Source organism: Alligator mississippiensis, chromosome 2 (assembly GCF_030867095.1).
Source record: "Alligator mississippiensis isolate rAllMis1 chromosome 2, rAllMis1, whole genome shotgun sequence".
Classification (NCBI taxonomy): domain Eukaryota; kingdom Metazoa; phylum Chordata; order Crocodylia; family Alligatoridae; genus Alligator; species Alligator mississippiensis.
The window spans coordinates 266,994,058-267,013,706 of NC_081825.1; the positions used below are offsets into that span (position 1 = coordinate 266,994,058).

General features: G+C 45.0%; 1 long non-coding RNA gene across 3 annotated transcripts; it reads left to right on the top strand.

The window, feature by feature from the left end:
- Positions 1–1,219: 1,219 nt before the first annotated feature.
- Positions 1,220–19,358, top strand: LOC109281012 (uncharacterized). Of its 3 annotated transcripts, none has more exons than XR_002087522.2 (4): positions 1,220–1,308; positions 7,508–7,647; positions 17,989–18,127; positions 19,206–19,358. It is a non-coding gene; the product is annotated as an uncharacterized LOC109281012 (long non-coding RNA). The 3 variants fall into 3 exon arrangements; XR_009459617.1 differs by having other exon boundaries at positions 19,238–19,358; XR_009459616.1 differs by lacking the exon at positions 7,508–7,647.
- The last annotated feature ends 291 nt before the right edge of the window (positions 19,359–19,649 follow it).

A 19,649-nucleotide genomic window follows, 5' to 3' on the forward strand; every position in this document is an offset into this window, starting at 1 on the left:
TAGCCTGCTCCCTCTCTGGGCTGTTTCTCTCCCCCAGCACCTCCACATGCAGACAGGGGATTCCCTCTGTAGGCCTCTGTCCCTGCAGTACAGAGCCTTTCCAGCACAAACAGAGGACTTCCCTCTGCAGGACCCTGACCAGGCAGCTTCTTCCAGCTCCCACCTAGCTTACCAACCCCTCCCCACTCTTTCCCTGAGTACCTGTGTCCCCGATTGCACAGCTCTGACCCTGGGTGGGGAACCAGCTTCTCCTGGGATGACTCAGGCTCTCCTCTGTCCTGAAGTCTGTTCCCCAGCAAGCATGAACATTGCATGCCCACGGAGCCTGGGGGGCCATAGCAAGCTCCTGCAGGCAGCTGCGGCACTGTCAGTGGTGGTGGGGTGGTGAGCACTGATGGGCAGTCAGAAACCACCTGCAGATGCCACCATCAGTGGCAGTGGCAGAGGTGGCCAGCGGTGATTGGGGGCTGCCCACAGATGCCACCGGTGGTATTGGTGGCAGGGGTGAGGTGGGGTGGGGGTGGTGGTGAGTGGTGACCGCTTTCAGGCACCGCTGGCAGTGTCAGTGACATCTTTTTGCAGGGGGTGCACTGCCAAGCTCAGGGGCTGCACATGTGCCCACTACATGTCACCAATGCCTGCAAGCCTCAGCTCCATTCCCTCTGCCTGGGGGGGAAGGAGGGGCTGAGTCTCTGCCCCTCTCTCCAGGCTGGTATAGCTCTCCTGCAGCTTCTCTCTCCAGCTGCTTTTCCTCCCTCAGCTTTTATGGCTCCATAGTAGCCAACCAGAGCCTGGGGTTTGCAATGGAGGCTCTGGTTACAGTTCAAATTATCCAGTAAAAAGCATGCATTGTGCACAGTTTACCGTCCATTTGGAAAAGCTATTGCACCCTCTGCAAACTTTTTGCTGCCTTTCTTGTAAAGTTCTTAGGCACAGCTCACCCACTTAGCTTGCAGCCAAGGAAGCCTTTGCAGCTGTTACATCTTGAACAGGTTCAGCCCAGGAATATTAGGGTACAGTTACACATTACACTTAGACCATATTAAATCTTTGGAATCTTAAACAGGTTAAAGTTAGAACATGCAGTAAACAGTCACACATTAAGGTTTAAACATTTCTAGCTGGCACACCTCTTACTTGCCACTAGATGATTGGTGGACGGGGTATGGCTGGGAATTAGAATACTTGGGCTCTGTCCTTGCTCTGGGTGGTGTGAGTGGGGCTGGAAGCAGTGCATCCTAGATGCTCTAGGACTGCAAATTGCTCATTATATCTCTGTGGGACAGACTGAAATCACCCTAACAAAAGGTAGGTAGCATGGCCAGCGTTCACTCTTACCTGAAGTGGCATAACTTTGAGATACTCAGAGGGTACTTAGCATGAGTTAATAAGGTTCAATGAGTGGATGCTGGTATTTTCAGCACCCTTAATATGGTCTGTATAATGAGTAACTTCACCCTTAGGCTTCCCTACCAAACTAACTTAGTCTTAAATCCATGGTAGCACCTTTAGTAGTTCATAATGAATTCATTCTCTTTTCAAGAAATTCTCATCAGCTTACCCCCTCAAGTCTGTGTGTATTGTATATCTAATGAAACTTTAGTAATAATGTCATGGTTTCTTTATTTTTTTCTGACCTTTGAACTGCTCAGAAAAGGTCAGTGTTGGGAAAGGCAGCTTGTGCTCTCTGGGAGAGAAGTGTAGTTAAATAGTTAGAGCAAATGGCTAGGAATCTAGGGATGCTAATTCTAACCCCTAGTCTGCTGATGCTCTTTCTTTTCAAACTTAGACAAGTCTATTCATAGCATAATAGAACATTACGGTTGGAAGGGATCTCAGGAGGTCATCTACTCCAACCCCCTGCTCAAAGCAGGACCATCCCCAACTAGATCATCCCAGCCAAAGCTTTGTCTGGCGAGCGATTAAAAAGTTCCAAGGATGGAGATTCCTCAACCTCTTTGGGAAACCTGTTCTAGTGTTTTACTACCTTCCTAGTGAGAATTTGTTTTCCTAATATCTAGCTTAAACTTCCCATGCTGAAAATTGAAACCATTGCCCCTTGTTCTGTCATCTGCCACTACTGAGAACAGTCTAGCTTCATCCACTTGGAACCACCCTCCAGGTAGGTGAAGGCTGTGATTAAATCCCCTCTCAGTCTTCTCTTGTCCATACCAAATAAGCCCAGTCTCCTCAGAAGTCATGTTCCCCAGACCCCTAACCATTTTGTTGCCCTCTGCTGGACTGTCTCCAATTTGTCCACATCCTTTTTGTAGTGCCAAGTAGAGGGGAATAATCACTTCCCTCGATCTGCTGGCAATGCTCCAACTGATGCAGCCCAGTATACCGTTAGCTTTCTTTGCAGCAAGGGCACACTGTTGACTTATATTCAGCTTACTGACCATGGTAACCCTTAGGTCTTTTTCTGAAGTTACTGCTTAGCTGGCCAGTCCCTAACCTACACTGGTGCATAGGATTGTTTAGTCCTAAGTGCAGGACTTTGCACTTGTTCTTGTTGAACCTCATGAGATTTTTTTTTTTGGTCCAATCTTTCAATTTGTCTGGGTCTCTCTGAACCCTAGCCCTATCCTTCAGCATACTTACTATTCCATCTAGCTTGGTGTCACCTGCCAGCTTGCTGAGTGTGCACTCTGTTCCATGTTCCAGGTCGTTGATAAAAATATTGAACAAAACAAGCCCCAGGACTGACCCCTGGGGCACTACACTTGATACCAGTTGACAGCTAGACATAGAGCCATTTGAGCCCAATGATCCAGTCAGTTTTCTATCCAATTTACAGTCCATTCCTCCAACCCATACTTCCTTAGTTTGCGTGAGAGAATGTTGTGGGAGACTGTATGAAAAAGCTTACTAAAGTCAAGGTCTACTATGTCCATTGATCTTCTCACACCCACAGAGCCAGTCATCTCATCAGAGAAGGCAATCAGGTTGGTCAGACATGACTTGCCCTTGGTGACTCCATGCTGATTGTTCCTGATCACTTTCTTCTCCTCCAAGTGCTTAGAAAAGGATTCCTTGAAGATCTATTCCATGTTTTTTCCAGGGACTTTGGTTAGGCTAACCAGTCTATAGTTCCCTGGATCCTCCTTCTTCCCTTTCTTAAAAATGGACACTATATTTTCCCTTTCCCAATCATCTAAGACATATTTCAGTTGCCACGAATTTCCAAAGATAGTGGCCAGTGGTTCTGCAATCACACTGGCCAACTCCCTCAGCAACCTCAGCAATCGCATCCAGCCCCATGAACTTGTACATATTCAACTTTTTAAAATAGTCCCTGACCTGTTCTTTTGCCACTGTTGACTGGTCTTCTGCCATACTTACTAGTCTCCCTGAGCATTGGGATGGTTTGTTCCTGTGCCCTCACTAAGGTTTCTTTAAAATACAACCAGTTCTCTTGATTCTTCTCCTCCTCAGACTGGCCTGCTAAGGGATCCTGCCCATCTATTCCCTGCTTTTCTGAAGTCAAGGGTCCTTACTCTGCTGCTCTCCTTCCTTCCTTTCCTCAGGATCCTGCACCTTTCCATGCTGCAATTTTGCCATCTAGAGCAAGTATGATAGTAACTCACTGCCTCACAGGTTCTTGCAGGGTTTAATGCATGTTTGCAAACTGTTTGGCAGTACAGGCAAGGGCATCCCCAGGTGCCACATAGGTGGGGGAGAACGGAAGGGAGGTAAAAATAGCCACCGCTGCAGTGGTGTTTGACCTTACTGCCACAGTTGGCATGGCAGCAGCCTGCACTGCCTCATGCATCATGTTTGCCCCAGGAATGGAGCTGCTCTGGTATACCTCTTGGAGGTTTGGAGATCCACAGGTTGAAATATAATCTTGCCTATGAGGGAGGAAGTGTGGTCCAATAATTAGGACACTTGCTTTGTATTTTGGAGAGCTGCACTTGGTGTCCCTCTTCCTGAGCTCCTCACATACAAAATGGAGACAGTTGTATTTCCCTATTTTACATAGGATTGTGAGGAAAAGATAGTGAGATACTGAGTTTCTATGGTAACAGGGCCATATAAGCAAGTACCTTTAAGAAACAAACATTTAGGACTCCATGGTAATTACTCACTCAGAACACCTTTGAAAGCAAGTATAGATCTTATATCCTTCTGTTGCATATTTGCACATTTTATGATAATTAACTAAATAATAAATGACAGGAAAGGCAGGCAGGCAGAAGGGTGAGTTAAGGTCCAAAGCCATCAGCTTCTTTAGCTGGCTATTCACTGGTAAGGAATGGCCTCCCTGCTGGTCGTTATTGCTTGACTAATGAGGTATAAAAAAGGAACATTCATAGCAGCATCTCCACTAGAGCTAGGTAAAATTCAATTTATGCTGCAATAGGAACTCAAAGTATGACATTATACAACGTATAATACGAACCATTTGCAAAAGTGGGCCAGAAATCTCATGGAAACAGACTTTGTCATGGGATTCCTGACATCTTTGCAGACAGCCATCACCAGAAATACCTTGAGAACAACATTCCCCAGAGTATTTTTACTCTTTCTGATGAACTGGAAACCAGAAGTGGAGAAAAAAGCATCTGAATATTGCACTTGTCTTTAAATTCTGCTATCAATCATTGTTGTCAGTCCTATTGTCTTCAGATAATTGAGGGGAGACTCACTCCTTGCTATTCTTGGATAATAATAGTGTTCATGATGCATAAGCCAGAATAGAATCCAGCTCCCTCTCCCAGAGATGTGCTGACACTGCAGGGCTAAAAAGCACTAAAAGATACTCTTTGCTAGTACGCTAATGCAGCTGATGCATGATTCAGAATGTATGCATCTGATGAGCTACAGGAGCTGTTTTAACCAGGACCAAGCTTTCTCATGATTGCAGAAGTAGGTGCAGTGACTTTAGCTTTATCAGTGAAACCCTAATCCTACTGCATTCAAGGGTGAAACCAAAGGTATGAATATATAGGTATTGAAGGTCCGCATAATGACATCTGCAGAAAGCTGTCTTTTGAGGGTAGGTATAGAAATTACACATAAACTGGTGTAAAATATGCTGTGGGGGTTTTCTCCAAGCTGATCAGAGCCCAGCTCTTGGGGGCTGGGACCAGGGTGGGGGGCTCCATTCCCCCCCGGGGTCAGAGCCAGTGACTCATGGGGGTGGTGCTATACGGGTTGGCCTGGCTGGGAAGGGGGAACCCCCATGTCACAGAACTCCCCTCAGTTGGACAGATCCTAGCTTCGGGGCCTGGAACTGGGTTGGGGATCCATTCTCTCCCTCCATGGGTGACAGACAGTGATTCATAGGGAGCGTGGCTGTGAAGGGGGTGGGGAGGAGCCCCACACTGTGGGGCAGACCCCAGCTTGGGGGAGGAGGGCAGACCGAGGGTAGGGGGCAGAGCTATGCAGCCCAGTCTGACTGGGCAGGATGGAAGCTCCACAGTGTGGGTCCCCCCAGCTTGGCAGACCCCAGGCTGGGTAGCCAGGGACAGGTCCAGGACTGGGGTGGAGACTTCTGTTCCCTGCTCCCCTCTACCTCCATGGGGGTAGAGAGAGATTGTCTACTGGGTCCCAGCCTCTCTGTGGCTGATAGCAGGCAGTTGCAGGGTGTGCAAGGCAGCCAATCAGGGATGGCTCCCACTCAGCTGGACTCAACAGCCCTTTGCAATGTTAGGTAGATAGGGAGGTGTGTCCCCCTCATCCCCCGCCCTCTGGCCTTAGCCAGTGCAGGCATCTGCTTGCATTTCCCAACCGAAGAGCAAACGTGGGTGCCATTCAGTAATGCTCCAATTTATGCAGCCTGGAGAAATCAGCGGAGATTGAATCGACTCCACCTCAGGCTTGTCTGTGAATGTCTCCACCTTATGAATGTCTGTACTTAGGCTAAGTGTGTATACACTGATTGCTATGCAGTCTGGGACACTAAGGAATGAAGATGCCTTACAGAAATGTGCCCTACATATGTAGAAGATCCCATGACACTTTGTGTAGTGCTTTGCCCTGGTATCCATGGCCCATCATGGGCCTTCCCACTCCCCACTTCTGTGCTAATCTCAATTTGTTATCTGGTTTGTCAGCCTCTAATTCCCACTTTTCACTACAGGATTTTTTTCTTTACAATATTTCATGCTGCAGTATTTCAGAATAGAAAGCAGTTTATTTCCCTCCATCTGTCCTCCAAACATAGTTTTCTTTGGCAATTCCTATCAGGATAAATTCAATAGCTGTTTAGCTCAGAAGAATCCCTAAGGAGGAAGCCAAGAATCAAATACTACAGTTATTCACATTTTGAAAAGCGGAATCAAGCTTCTTGGGAATCATTTCAAACAAAGCGACAGCAGTATAGCCCTGCTGGGTGAAAGCAGGAAGTGCGATGGTGGGAGCCTCCTGAGCACTAACAGGAATTAAAAATGGATGGGCAATGAGAGGAAGAGAAGGAGGCATTAACAAAGAAAAATGTTTCATTTCCTGCCTCATACTAATTGGAAAAATGTGTTAGCGATTGTGGCAAAGGTAATTTCTCAAGGTGGTAATAGCTACAACACATCCTATAAGAAGATCAGCTACCACTTGCACCCACATACAGAATTACTTGCACTTAAGTGCAAATGATGGGGGCTTAGTTTTAAAAAAAAAATATGAATATGTAGGGCTTGTATTCACTCAAGAGCAATGCACTATTTGTAGCATTTCTTGGCACATACATGCATATACACACATCTGTTTGCTGACTAGAAAGTGTGGAATGTAGCACTGAAACACAGTCTCGCACCCCCCCTCCCCACATTTGTAAATTGAGCTTTCGTTCACTGCTCTATATTACCCCTGAGGATTTTGTAGAACAAGGGACAACGAGTTTAGCTGAACAAGGAAATGTAATGCACTGCACTGGTCTTCTAATGCAAATGGACCTGCTTCTTAAAAAAAAAACAAAACAAACAAACCCTGAGGCAATGCTAGTGTAAAAAATTAGACAGGAATGGAAATGGACACATCATTATGTTTTCCTGGACCAGAGTTCTGCTTGGTAGAGGCTGGCACAGGAGATCCATGGAGTCCGAGGCCAAGCCTGGCTCTGATGTCACAGCTGCTAATGGGCTTTTCTAAGTTCAGTCCTTGCTATAAGATTCTTACTAGACTCTATACCAAAGGAAGCCTGCTCTTCTCTACCCTCCCTCTGACATAGCTCCTCTGCCAGGATTGGGGAGGAGGGGGAGGAGGAGGCAGGGAGAAACACAGGAAGAGACAGCTGCTAGATAATTATGCCCAGCTGGGAGTTTCCTACCAAAAGGTGAATTGTCTGTAGCTGGGCATTTTCAGACAGATTACTGTCCCTTTGTCCTTCCTGAGTGCAGTAAAGGGGCAAAAAAATGGGAGGTTCTGGCCAAGAGAGAGAGAGAAAGTGAAAAAGAGAGAAAGAATACATGTTCTCCATTATACTAGTCTTGTATAGTAAGAAAAAATACATTCTCTCAGAAAGAATTCCCAGCGTCTTGTATTAAACTTTTCCTTATTTATTTTTTAGAACAAAACCTTGATACAACATATTTGATTCCAGAGAACTCCAATATATTTTTGTACAGATGAATCATAAAGCATGACCTGCAGCCCAGATGCAACCCATAGAGTTTCCTTTGGAATAAGAACGACAGAATCTAACTCATGGTACTTGAATTTCAGCAATCAGTCTTAAAATGCATAGAATCTCCAGAACAACTGATTCAAACTCTACCATCATTTACTTATCATCCACTGGAGATAGATAAATGCCTTTCTATGTGGTTCTCTCGCTTTCTGTGTGTGTGTGTGTGTGTGTGTGCGCACGCGCGTGCGTGTGTGTGTGTGCTTGCACCCTTTAGATGAAAACTTTCAAATAGGAAAACCTTTTTGGTGGAGAGAAAAGTGAGTTGGGGGTTATGTCAGAGGCCTAAGTATGCTCATGCAGAGAAGGGTGAATCTGACATTACAGTGCAGGTGAAAGTCTGTTCATCTGCCCGGGTGGATGCTGTGTTGAAAAATTACAAATCGTTCATTTGAATCTTCTGAAGGAGGCTTCACTCTTATTAAACACAGAAAAGAGATAGCTAAAAGATATCAAACAGCTGCTGCTTGCTACCCACTTCAAGAATATGTTCAGAATCCAGCATCCTTTAGCAGCAATTAGTACCATCTTTTTCTAAAAAAATTAATTAAATGTGTGCAAGATAGTGTCATGTGTAATAATGTATCATTTTATTTCTACCATTCATTCCTAGCCATTATGAACACAGAGATTTCAGCATAGTGTTAAATGCACACTGCTAATTAGTTTACATTCTAAGTTAATTAATATCTTAATTGCTGGAATGTGGCACTGTACAAGATACATATGGAGGAAGGGCCAAAGGGGAAAGTCAGAATAAATCTACAGACTAGTGGTTAGGACCATCACCTGGGACACCTGGTTTCCAGCCCAATGTTAGAAGTGCAACAGTATGGGCTCTGTGGGTGAGATATATAGGATAATGCTTAGTTTGAGAATCTTCTGGGGCTTAGGCGCTTAATTGCTCCACGGTGTCAGGATGTGGGTGGCTGTGCGCACATCCAGCAGTGGAAATAGAGGTGTCATCTTTGAGGTTCTAGCCCATGGAGGGTTAGAAGGTATAAAACTGGAGCAGGCTGTATCTTTAGATATTGAAGAATATTACAACCAAGAGGAAAATATTTTTATGGAAATAATTTATTTTAACTGTGATGTCCCTGCCTGCTTTCTGTGCACCAAAACTATACATTCTGGAGAATGATGCTGATGAAGAAGCAGCTGCCTTTCAGACTCCTATAGCCTATCATAGAGCAAGTTGCACACACATTCTGTACTTTCTCATGAAGACTTTACTTTCATGCCATCTACTCTAGTTGCAGCTTTCTTTTATCTAAAATCACAGTCCTTTTAGATGGAAAATGATTTTTTGTGTACAAAAATAACAACAGACATCAGAATAGAGAGAGGGAAAGGAGACTTGGGTTTTTTAAAACAAGTTACATATAATCATGCCCCTGAGAGCACTCTACAGCCATGATGTAACACATGTGCATGGCTGCAGAGCACTTTTCAAATGGCCGATTGCATGAAATTTAACCCTGGTCAAATCAAGTGTTTGATGAAGGCTTTCTAAAGCAGAGGAGCTTAGGGAACTTGTATTCCCTCCAGGGTTAATTTTTCCCACTTTGCAGGGGTGGGTTGATGCTCCCACTGGCAAGCACCAGCCCAGCTCTCCTCTGGGGTTGTCAGTAGTGGAGAAAGGGGAAGGGGTAGGGAGCAACATGGAGCTGCCAGTTGCTTGACTCAGCTGGAGGTGGAGTGGGGAGGGAACAGAGCCCCCTTACCTCATCGCCCCCCCCCCCAGCTACCCCAACTAGGGTATTGGGGGGAGCTGGGTCAGGCATGTGAGGTGAGAGGGCTCCATTTCACCCCCTGCAGCTCCGTTCCACCCAGCCCCTGCCCCTGCCCCTCCTGCTCTGGCCAGGCAAAGCAGGTGGCGGCTCCATACTGCTCCCCTCCTCCCCCTGCCTCCCCCACTGCCAACCCCAGGGCTAGGGGGAGCAGAGCTGGGGAGAGGGGTGATTTGGCAGCCTCCTCAGAGGCTGCTGGAGGGCCCTGGCCTTCAGGCCAGGGTCAGAGACAGGCTTGAGTCCCCCTGACTCAGCAGACGAACATCTGTTGGTTTGGGGAGAGGCTTCTAACTCAGGGTGTTGTTTGTAAAGCACCATGAATCAGAGTGAGGCCCCTAAATGTCTGTAGGCACCTTGGATCAGTGCTTTACTTTTGAGTGTCTGTTGAGGGGGAGGAAATTTCAAGCTACCTGACCATGCAGAGATCACAAGGCAAATTCTGCCAGTGTCCTGATTCCTTGTTCAGATTCCATATTGGAAGCTTCTGCTAGAGTACGTCCTCCTGAAGTTGCCAGGTGAAAAGACATCTGTTTCATTTTCTCTCCTAAACTGTCATATTATATTGCTATAGGTGCTCAGATCCACCACAGAGGTGGCTGCATTTCAGTGGCAGATCAAGAACACTTTATTCATTAATTTTTAACAAACAAACATGGTGATATGAATAATCTCTAGTATGACTAAAGGCTTGTCTCAAGAGTAAGAAATTAACAGAGCTTATTTTTATTTTTGGTTTCTCTGTTGCATTTATTCCATAATTGACTCACGTCCTGGTACAGAATATATTTCTCATTTGGAATGTAATGCATATCACTTGGTTCATAGCTGCCCATTTTTTGTTTCCAAAGCCATTTGAAATCCAGCTCATCCAGGAGCTGCTGCCGTCTTGCATAAAACTGAATGCAAATGCAGCTGGAGACACATCAATGAATAGCTTAGCTAGCTGTGAAGAACAGCAGAGGCACTGAGATAGTCTTGACGTTTCAGAGGGCAAAGAGCTAAAAGAAAAGTCAGTCAAATTCTCAGATTCATTATGACCCACAAACTGCCTGCCAGAAATGAAATGCCCAGTGGAACTCAGCAGAGAGTGTGTGCGCGTGCAGGGGAACTCAGCAATGTGTAAGTAGGAAAGTGTCAGGGAGAGAAGAAAAGGAGGATTCAAAATTCCAGTCAGAGCTTCTCCTTCATCTCTGGATTTAACAAAGGTGGGAAGAACAGTTCATTTATTTAATCTTGTATCCAGAGTTCCAGATTAGGCTCCCCTTACTCTAAGTAGTACCTTCATTTTCATAATTCAGGGTTATTTCAAAAGCCACAATGGGGCTTTGAAATGAAAAGGGCCCATGCTGTGCCAAAGTTTAGACACTAAATCTATCTATCCCTTCTTTTCACTACCACCAATTTGTCACAAACATCGTGTAATAAAAGAAGGGGAAAAATCCTGGACAACATGCAGCGTGTAGAGTTTGTTTTTTAAAATTTATTTTTTTTGTTATTAAGGTGCATACATGCTCCTCTCTCTCTATCCAGAGCCCTCTAGAGCAAACTGAGATCTTACCCTTTAGTATCTGTTATGGGCAGTTATGGGCTCTGTAACTGAAATACTTTCACTGGCCCATGAATAATTATTTCTATCTTGAGTGCATGCCAGCATGACGCATCTTCATTTCATTAAAGGGACAGGCTAGAATTGGCAATGGCAGAATTCATTTATCACATTTTAATAGAGAGGCAGCTTGGGAAGGGAGGGACTAATGAGATATTTCTAAAGAAATTAGCCAGCTTCTATTACAGGGTTGTCTCCTGTGAGGAGGCTATAGTGGTGATGGATAGCTGGGGGCATGGCCCCCTGAAGCTTCATCCCTGCCTTTCTCCCTCCCCACCTCCCCCTCCCAACCATGGGCTGCCTTATGAGAGATGATCTTTTTTTGATTATTTCTCTGCTGTTGAAAGATGAAGATCATTAGTAAGTGTTGCTGAAATCTGTCCCAGAGATATTGTGAAGCAGTGCCTTTAGCATTCAAGGGGATAGGCAAATCTTCGGGTGTTGCACATATCTAAGCAAGAAAAAAAAAATGCAATTAAACTGTTAACATATTTCCCACACCTCATGGCTCTTATGCAGCATTCAGCTCCTGCTGTTTCTCATCTAGTTTTGAGGTGGGCTGACTACTGACAGCCCCATTTTTGGACAATTCAACTGATTCTCTGAGCAGCATTGAACATAATTCTTTAGTTGTCAAAGTGAATGGATTTTTGAGTTTATAGACAGAGTAAACAACAAGTGACAAAGTGGCCTAATCATCTTTAAAGTCATTAGCTTTAACTCTGTATCAATCATTCCATATTGCTGGCTAATAATCCCTAATTATGAACAACTCCTGGTGTTAGTACTACTAACTGCTTTCTATTGAAATGCAGATGTTCACTGACCTTCCACTAGGCAGCGAATGAGACAGAACTCTCTCTTCTCAAAGTCAATGAAAGGGTGGGGGGAAAGGATTGTCATTTTAAAGAGAGCAAAATGTAGTGGAATGGGAGGATATTTTCCCCAAGCTATGAACATGTGTGTTTTTAAAATAAATATAAAGATTTTGGTAATCTTTGGCCATCCCACACAGTCAAGGATGATTGTCTTCCATTAATACCTTATCTGTGGGTCTGAAGATGGCTGACAAGGCCGATTCAGAATTGACAGGTTCTGTTGCAACTTGGGCATGTGTTTCCATGTAGGGTAGGTGGCTCTGGATTTTTGGTTCAGTCCATGACACACTGTTTCTGTCACTTCCACTTTTCCATCTCCTGTTGTTGTCTTGAGATTTCAAAGTACTGAGACTCTTCCTCCATTTGGGGTGGTCGTGAGCAGTATTCTCCCGTGAGTTGATGCTGATGCATTTTTCAGGCTGACCTTAAGGTTGTCCTTGAAGTGTTTTCTCTGCCCTGCTCTTATGCATACACCTTGACTGAGCTGGGAAAATAAAACTTGCTTTGGGAGTCTGCAGTTGGATATCCAAATCACATGGCCAGCCTAGTGAAATTAATGTTGGATTATCATCATCTCGATGCTTGTTGTGTTTGTTTGCGAGAGGATGCTAACATTGGTGCAACTGTCATCCCAATAGATTCAAAGGATCTTCCACAGGCAGCATTGCTGGTGCTTCTCTGGCAACTTAAGGTGTCTGCTGTACTTTGTCCTCATCTCAGCTCCCTACAGTAAGGTAGGGATTACAGTGACTTGATAAACTACGAGCTTGGTTTTGAATCTGATTTCATGATCTTTGAATACCTATTTCCTTAGGTGCCAGAAGGCTGCATTTGTACATTTGAAGCAATGTTAGATTTCTTTGTCGATGTCCGCCTTCTGCAAGAGATGGCTTCTGAGTTACAGGAAATACTCAGTGTTTCATGGATTTCATAGACATTTGGGCTGGAAGGGACCCCGGAGGATCATCGAGTCCAGCCCCCGTGCCCCAGGGGCAGGAAGTCAGCAGGGATCATAGGATCCCAGCAAGATAAGCATCCAAATCTGTCTTGAAGGCATTCAAAGTGGGTGCTTGAACCACCCCCGGTGGCAGTCTATTCCAAACCTTGGGGGCTCAGACAGTAAAGAAATTCTTCCTTATGTCCAGCCCGAATTGGTCACGGTGGAGTTTGTGACCGTTCAATCTTGTCATCCCTTGGGGCACTCTGGTGAACAGACATTCCCCCAGATCCTGATGAGCACCTCTGATAAACTTATAGGTGGCCACCAGATCACCCCCGAGCCTGCATTTTTCTAGGCTAAAGAGTCCCATGGGTCTCAGCCTCTCATCATAAGGTCTGTTTTCCTGATCTCTGATCATGAGCGTGGCTCTCCTCTGGACTCTCTCAAGCTTCTCCACATCCTTTTTGAATTGTGGAGCCCAAAACTGGATGCAGTACTCCAGCTGTGGCCTCACCAAGGCCGAGTACAAGGGGAGAATGATGTCTCGGGATTTGCTTGAGAGGCATCTCTGGATGCTAGCCAGCGTTTTGCTCACTTTACTAGCCACAGCATCACATTGAAAGCTCATGTTCATCTTGTGGTCAATCATGACCCTCAAGTCCCTTTCATCTGTGGTGCTAGCCAGCATAGCACTGCTGAGCCTATAAGGATGCTGCAGGGTTTTCCTCCCAAGGTGGAGAACCTTGCATTTTTTGGTGTTGAACACCATCAGGTTCTCATCTGCCCATTTCATGAGCCTGTCAAGATCTGCCTGGATCACCCTTCTATCCTCAGGTGTGGATGCTTTACCCCAGAGTTTGGTGTCACCGGCAAACTTGGCCAGTCCACTTCTGACACCAATGTCCACATCATTGATGAAGATGTTAAACAGCATAGGCCCTAGGACAGAGCCTTGAGGGACCCCACTGGTGACCGCACACCAAGATGATTGGCTCCCATCAACCACCACCCTCTGGGTCCTACCGCGGAGCCAATTCCCCAGCCAGCAGATCGTGGTGAGGTCGAAGCCACAGTTAGCCAGTTTTGCCAAGAGGTGATCACGGGATACCAGATCAAAGGCTTTTTTTAAGTCAAGATGTATGACATCAATCTTTTCCCCCTTGTCCAGGTGATAGGTCACCTGGTCATAAAAGAAATTGAGATTGGTCAAGCAAGACCTACCTGCTACAAACCCATGCTGGGTATCCCTCAGGATATTGCTGTCAGCTAGTCCATTAAGGATGGCCTCTTTAATAATCTTTTCAAAGACCTTCTCCAGGATAGAGGTCAGGCTGATGGGCCTGTAGTTTGCCGGATCTACTTTCCTCCCTTTCTTGAAGATTGGCACAACATTGGCCTTCTTCCAGTCTTTGGGCACTTCACCAGAACACCGGGAGTTCTCAAAGATCCGTGGCAGGGGCTGAGCTATGATGCTTGCCAGCTCCTTGAGTACTCTTGGGTGTAAACCGTCAGGGCCGGGTGACTTGAAGATATCCAGCCTGTCAAGGTGTTCCTTCACGAGGTCAGCTTCGATGGAGGGTAAGGAATCTCTCTCACCTGGCCCTCCCTGACCCACAGTGAGCAGGGGCGTCCCACGGGACTGATGACAAACTGACACCAAGTACCCATTTAGCAACTTTGCTTTTTCATGGGCATCGGTTGTCAGTTGTCCCACCTGGTTTAGCAGGGGTCCAATGTTGCCCTTGCTTTTCCTCCGGCTACCCACATATCTAAAAAAGGACTTTTTATTATCCTTGATATTTGTAGTTAGCTGGAGTTCCATCGCAGCCTTGGCTTTCCTGGTTTGCTCTCTGCAGAGCAGAGTATTCCTCCTTGGTGGTGGTTCCAGTCCTCTATCCTTTGTAGGTCTTCCTTCTAAGATGCAGGAGGTCCGCCAGTTCCCTGGAGAGCCAAGGGGGCTGCTGTGCCCTTTTGCTGCCTTTCCTCTGAGATGGGATGGGCTTTGCTTGTGCATCCAGGATTGCTTCCTTGAGGAGCAACCACTCATCATGAACTCCCCTCCCCTTTGGGTTGTGGCCCTTTAGGGCCTCACTGACAAGCCTCCTTAGCTTGTCAAAGTCAGCTTTCCTGAAGCCAAGGACTTCTGTATTACTGACTGACTTGCCAGCTTTACGGCAGATGGTGAAGGTGATCAGCTCATGGTCACTGTCACCAGCTTCCCTTCAATCATTAGGTCGCTGATTAAGTCGTCCCCGGTTGCTAGTATGAAGTCGAGCAGCGCTTTACCTTTCCTCAGCCCGTAGACTTCCTGCATCAGATAGAGGTCATCCACGCACAAGAAACAGCTTTGTGACCACTTGGATTTGCCTGAGCGCTCCTCCCATGAGATGTCTTGGTAGTTAAAGTCTCCCATGACAATCATGCACCGGGAGCGCGCGGCCTCAGCTAATTCCCTGGTGAACTCCTGGTCAAGGTCTTGACCCTGGATAGGAGGTCTGTAGTAGACTCCCATCATAGTATCCCCTGTGCCATGTTCCCCATGGATTTTAACTCAGAGGGTCTGAAGTCATCCACTGTGGGTGCCAATGTCAGCATGCAACGATGTGTAGCTTTCCTTGCCATAGAGAGCTACACCCCCACCCCTTTTGTCCACTCGATCCCTCCTGTACAGGGTATAGCCATCTATACCTGTGGGCCAGTCATGGTTGGAGTCCCACCAGGTCTCCGTTATCCCTATGACATCATAGTTATTTGCATTTAGCAGGAGGACAAGTTCCTCCTGTTTATTCCCCAAGCTCCTGGCATTTGTGTATAGGCATGCAAGTGTCCCCTTGGGGGCCCTTGCCTTGCCTATTGATTGTTCCAGGGATGGGGCAGGGGTGGGCTCCCTTAAATGCCTTGGCCTGCTGGCTTTGCAAGGGTTGCTCTGCGGGCCAGTAGTGGCAGTAGTCCCCCACCCCCCGGTGTTCTCCTGAGTCTTATGATAAACCTGAATTGCTGGACCTGGGGACTGCTTATTAAGAGCTTGTGGATGGAGGACCCTAGTCTTCTGAAAGTTAAGAATTGTACCCATTTTCTTGTAAGCCTTGGTAAAGTTGTCAATGATTGCCTGAAGGTCTGCTTCTGAATGAACATACACTATAGCATCATCAATGTACTGGAGGTCGGTGATTGAGGTCAGGGTAGTATTGGTTTTGGCTTGGAGTCAAATGAGATTAAACAGCTCACCATCCATTTGATAGTTTAGCTCCACTCTGACTAGAAGTTTGTTGGTGGTCAGATGTAGCACTGCATCAAGGTTGTAAGCAATGGTGCAGCTTTGCTTAACTCCAGTCTTATTTTTTAAATAAATGGCCCCCCCACACACTGGGTTGTATAGAGTTTGTGTGTGTGTGTGTGTGTGTGTGTGTGTGTGTTATAGGCAAGATGAGCACATGGCAAGCAGGGCCTGCATCTGTGGACAATATGTGGGTTTGCTGGTCAGGATTTAGGCCTGGAAGCTTTAACAGTGCTGGAACCTGGGAGTTCCTAATCCTGCCAGCTTTCTCAACTGTCTCTTTCCCAGTGGAGCTGTGACTCAAATCATCTGCAGCCCAGGCCTAGAGGGTAAGCTTTGTCTTTCCCCCTTGTTTCTTTTGTTAGTCCTTTGTTTTAGTCAGCCGGGTGGTTGGGCCAACTGTAGCCATTAATCAACCTGGTTCCCCTGGAGTTTTTCCTGCATTTTCCATTGCAGCAAGCCATATAATCCAGCCCAGAAGAGTGGGGTGCGTGCATGCTGTCTGGAGCCACAGTCACCCCTGCACCCCTTCCCACTCCCCCACAGCCTTTTTGTGGGAGGAAAGATTGCCATGCCACTTTTGCTCTGAGAGCACCGGGGCACTTCTTGCACCACTGAAGGATCCATGCTTTCAAGCAGCTTCCTCTGATGCAGCACTACCTGCAGATTATGTCCTGTAGTTAGTGTTTCACATTGCATTTGGTGTTTTCTTCTGTTTTCTGTATTAAGTCTGTTTTGGTTAGACTGCTAGTGAGGAGTAGGTTTTATTTATGCGGGACACCCTAGCAATTAACCTAGTGTTCCCAGATTTCTGGGTGGGGACTTAAGCCAAAGTAAATAAAGTTAGTACCCCAAAAACAGAACCCGGCCTTTGTGCTGCTGGCCGGTGGTGCCTGGCAGAGGGGTTACATAAATATAGCTAAAATTTTTGGTAAAAGATACTAAAGCATAAAGAGACTTTCTATACAGTGATTTTGGCATTCTGTCCCTCAGCATACTTCAGATCTGACATGGAAGAAACACTTCAACAATACATCTCAGTGGAACTAGATTGTCTATTTCTCAGGAAACAGTGATTTCAATTATTTTTTCCATTCCCAAAAGGAATGGCAACATCAATAACATGAATGTCCAACAAAATAATTAAAAAAAAATGAAAACCAAAAAAACCCCTAAAAACTCCTCCTATTCCAGGTTGATTGAATGGTTTTGTTTTGATAAAATACAACCATGTAATCTTAATTTTGTTCTTTGAAAAAGTCTAAATAAAATTAAAAAAAAAACATTTGAAATGAAAATAACAACTCTTTTGCTCTAAAAATTGCAAAATAAGTAGGATGTTTTGGCATTATCCATTTTGTTTCAGTTTGTTTCACAATGAAATTTTATTGAAATTGACTTTTTTCATAACATTTACATTTCAACAGAACCATTTTTCTGCAATAAATATTTTGAAAAAAAAATTGACCAGCTCTGCTTAGCAGTTGGGAAGATAACTGAGTCTTCAGGGCTCTTGTAGTTATTGATCCTATTCACCTTCCTAGCAAAGAGCTTGTGACACCTATTTCCATAGAACTGTGATGCGATCCAGTGCTTCAGTGCATGAAGGCTACCAAATAAGAATTTATTGTTGTAAATACCTCATTGGTCTAATAAAAGATATCAACTCTACCGCGAGTTCTGATTCCTTTTGTCTCTAGACCAATATGGCTACAACCTGTATCCCTAAAACATGGAAGATATTGAATTTAGCTGTTTTTGAAACAAAAACTTCATAATTTTACAAGAAGGAAGCCAAATTCATCGCCTTGGAACCTGAAAGCTGACACCCTAACCCCTGCCTTTTGTTCAAGCTAAATTTGTATGTTCACAGAGCTTAAAGCTGCCTCAACACAAGAGAAATTCCTTGTCCAGGAAATCATTCTATCACCCCACCCTTCTATGAAATATGAAACATCATAACCAGGAGGAAACATAATTCAACATCCTGCTTGACACCAGACAACTTCAAGGTAAATAGGCTGCTCTAACTTTTATCTGAGCCTAATTTGCACAGAATGAACTATTCCAACCAGGAGATCTTATAACACCTTCAGATCTCCTGTGAAATATGAATCTTTGCATTCTCTTACGCCTGAGTGCCCAAAAGCTTGTAAATAAAGACTTTTTTTGCAAATACCTAATTGGTCTAATAAAAGATATCACCTCTACCATGAGTTCTGATTCCTGAAGATACCAACAAACTTGGTAAGGTTGCAGCTTGTGGTCATTGCAAGGCACATTCACCACTACTGTAAGTGCAGTTTCAGTCATGGGTGACTACTGCCACCTTAGTCAAGGGGGTGTGGGATGCGTGCCCCCGCAGTGGCCAGTCAGTGGGGAGTGGCCGTGGCACTCCTGGAAGTGGCTGAGGCGCTATATCCGGTGCTCCCAGTCCCAGGCTGATGCTCGCAGGGGGGTACTGGCATTCCCACCTGCCCCCCCTGCCCATCACCTAGGCAGGGTGTGTGGCCTGTCAGGGGTGCATCAGTGCTTTCAGGGGGTGCACGTGCATCCCCATGCACCCCCTACGCATCACCACTGGTTCCAGTGAAGTCAATGAAACTGCATTCTATCAGGATGGCAGGAAGTTTGATTATAGATATCTGGCTTACCTCTAAATCTAGTAGAGAAAGGCTTTGTATTTCACCCACTGTTATTTGTTCTGGGCCATCCACAAGCTTCCACTGGTAATAACACGATTTCAACTTTCTTTTTTATGTTATTTTGCCAAAAACAAAACAAGAAAAATAAGAAACAAAAGAAAGACAGGACATAAAATTGTTTCTTGTTTCTCACCATATCCATTCAAAACCTCTGGTCTCAAGACACTTCCATGCCTTGTTTCTTCACATAAAGAGCCTATAACTTTCTTTACATTCCTTTGTTCCATGGTCATCACCAAAGTATAGACTGAGAATGAGGTGGAGCAATGTAATATGGTAAAGAAAACATATTCCTCCTTTGCCTGTCTGTTCTAATAGTCTGAATACAGAAATGACAATTAGAAATGCCTGAGTGATTATTTCTTATTTTTTGCATGCATACCAGCCTCTGGCTTCTTTACTATTCATTCCATCCAGGAAGAGCGCAAACCAACTGCAGATGCTTCCTCAGCCTGATGAAGGTTATTTGTATATGAAAGCTTGCAAAGAAGAATTTTTTCAACTATTTTAGTTGGTCTAATAAAAGATATCGGATTTACCCAAAGAACCTTGTCTACTTGCATTCTTATTTGGGTTTTGATCATTATACCTGTATATACTTCCATTATCATCATACATTGTTTCCCTTGGCTGAATTTTGTTTTTATTATTCTTTCCAGGGATGCGAGTGACAGGAGAGTTTATGTAAAATAGTTATACCTCTCAAGTTGATCAATAAATGTTAACTAATTTGAAACAAACAAAAAGAGAGATTCCAAATTCACTATCTCCCTCCAGCATTTCTTTGTCTTTAGTACTATGTTACTCTAGGAAGAATAACAGATATGGA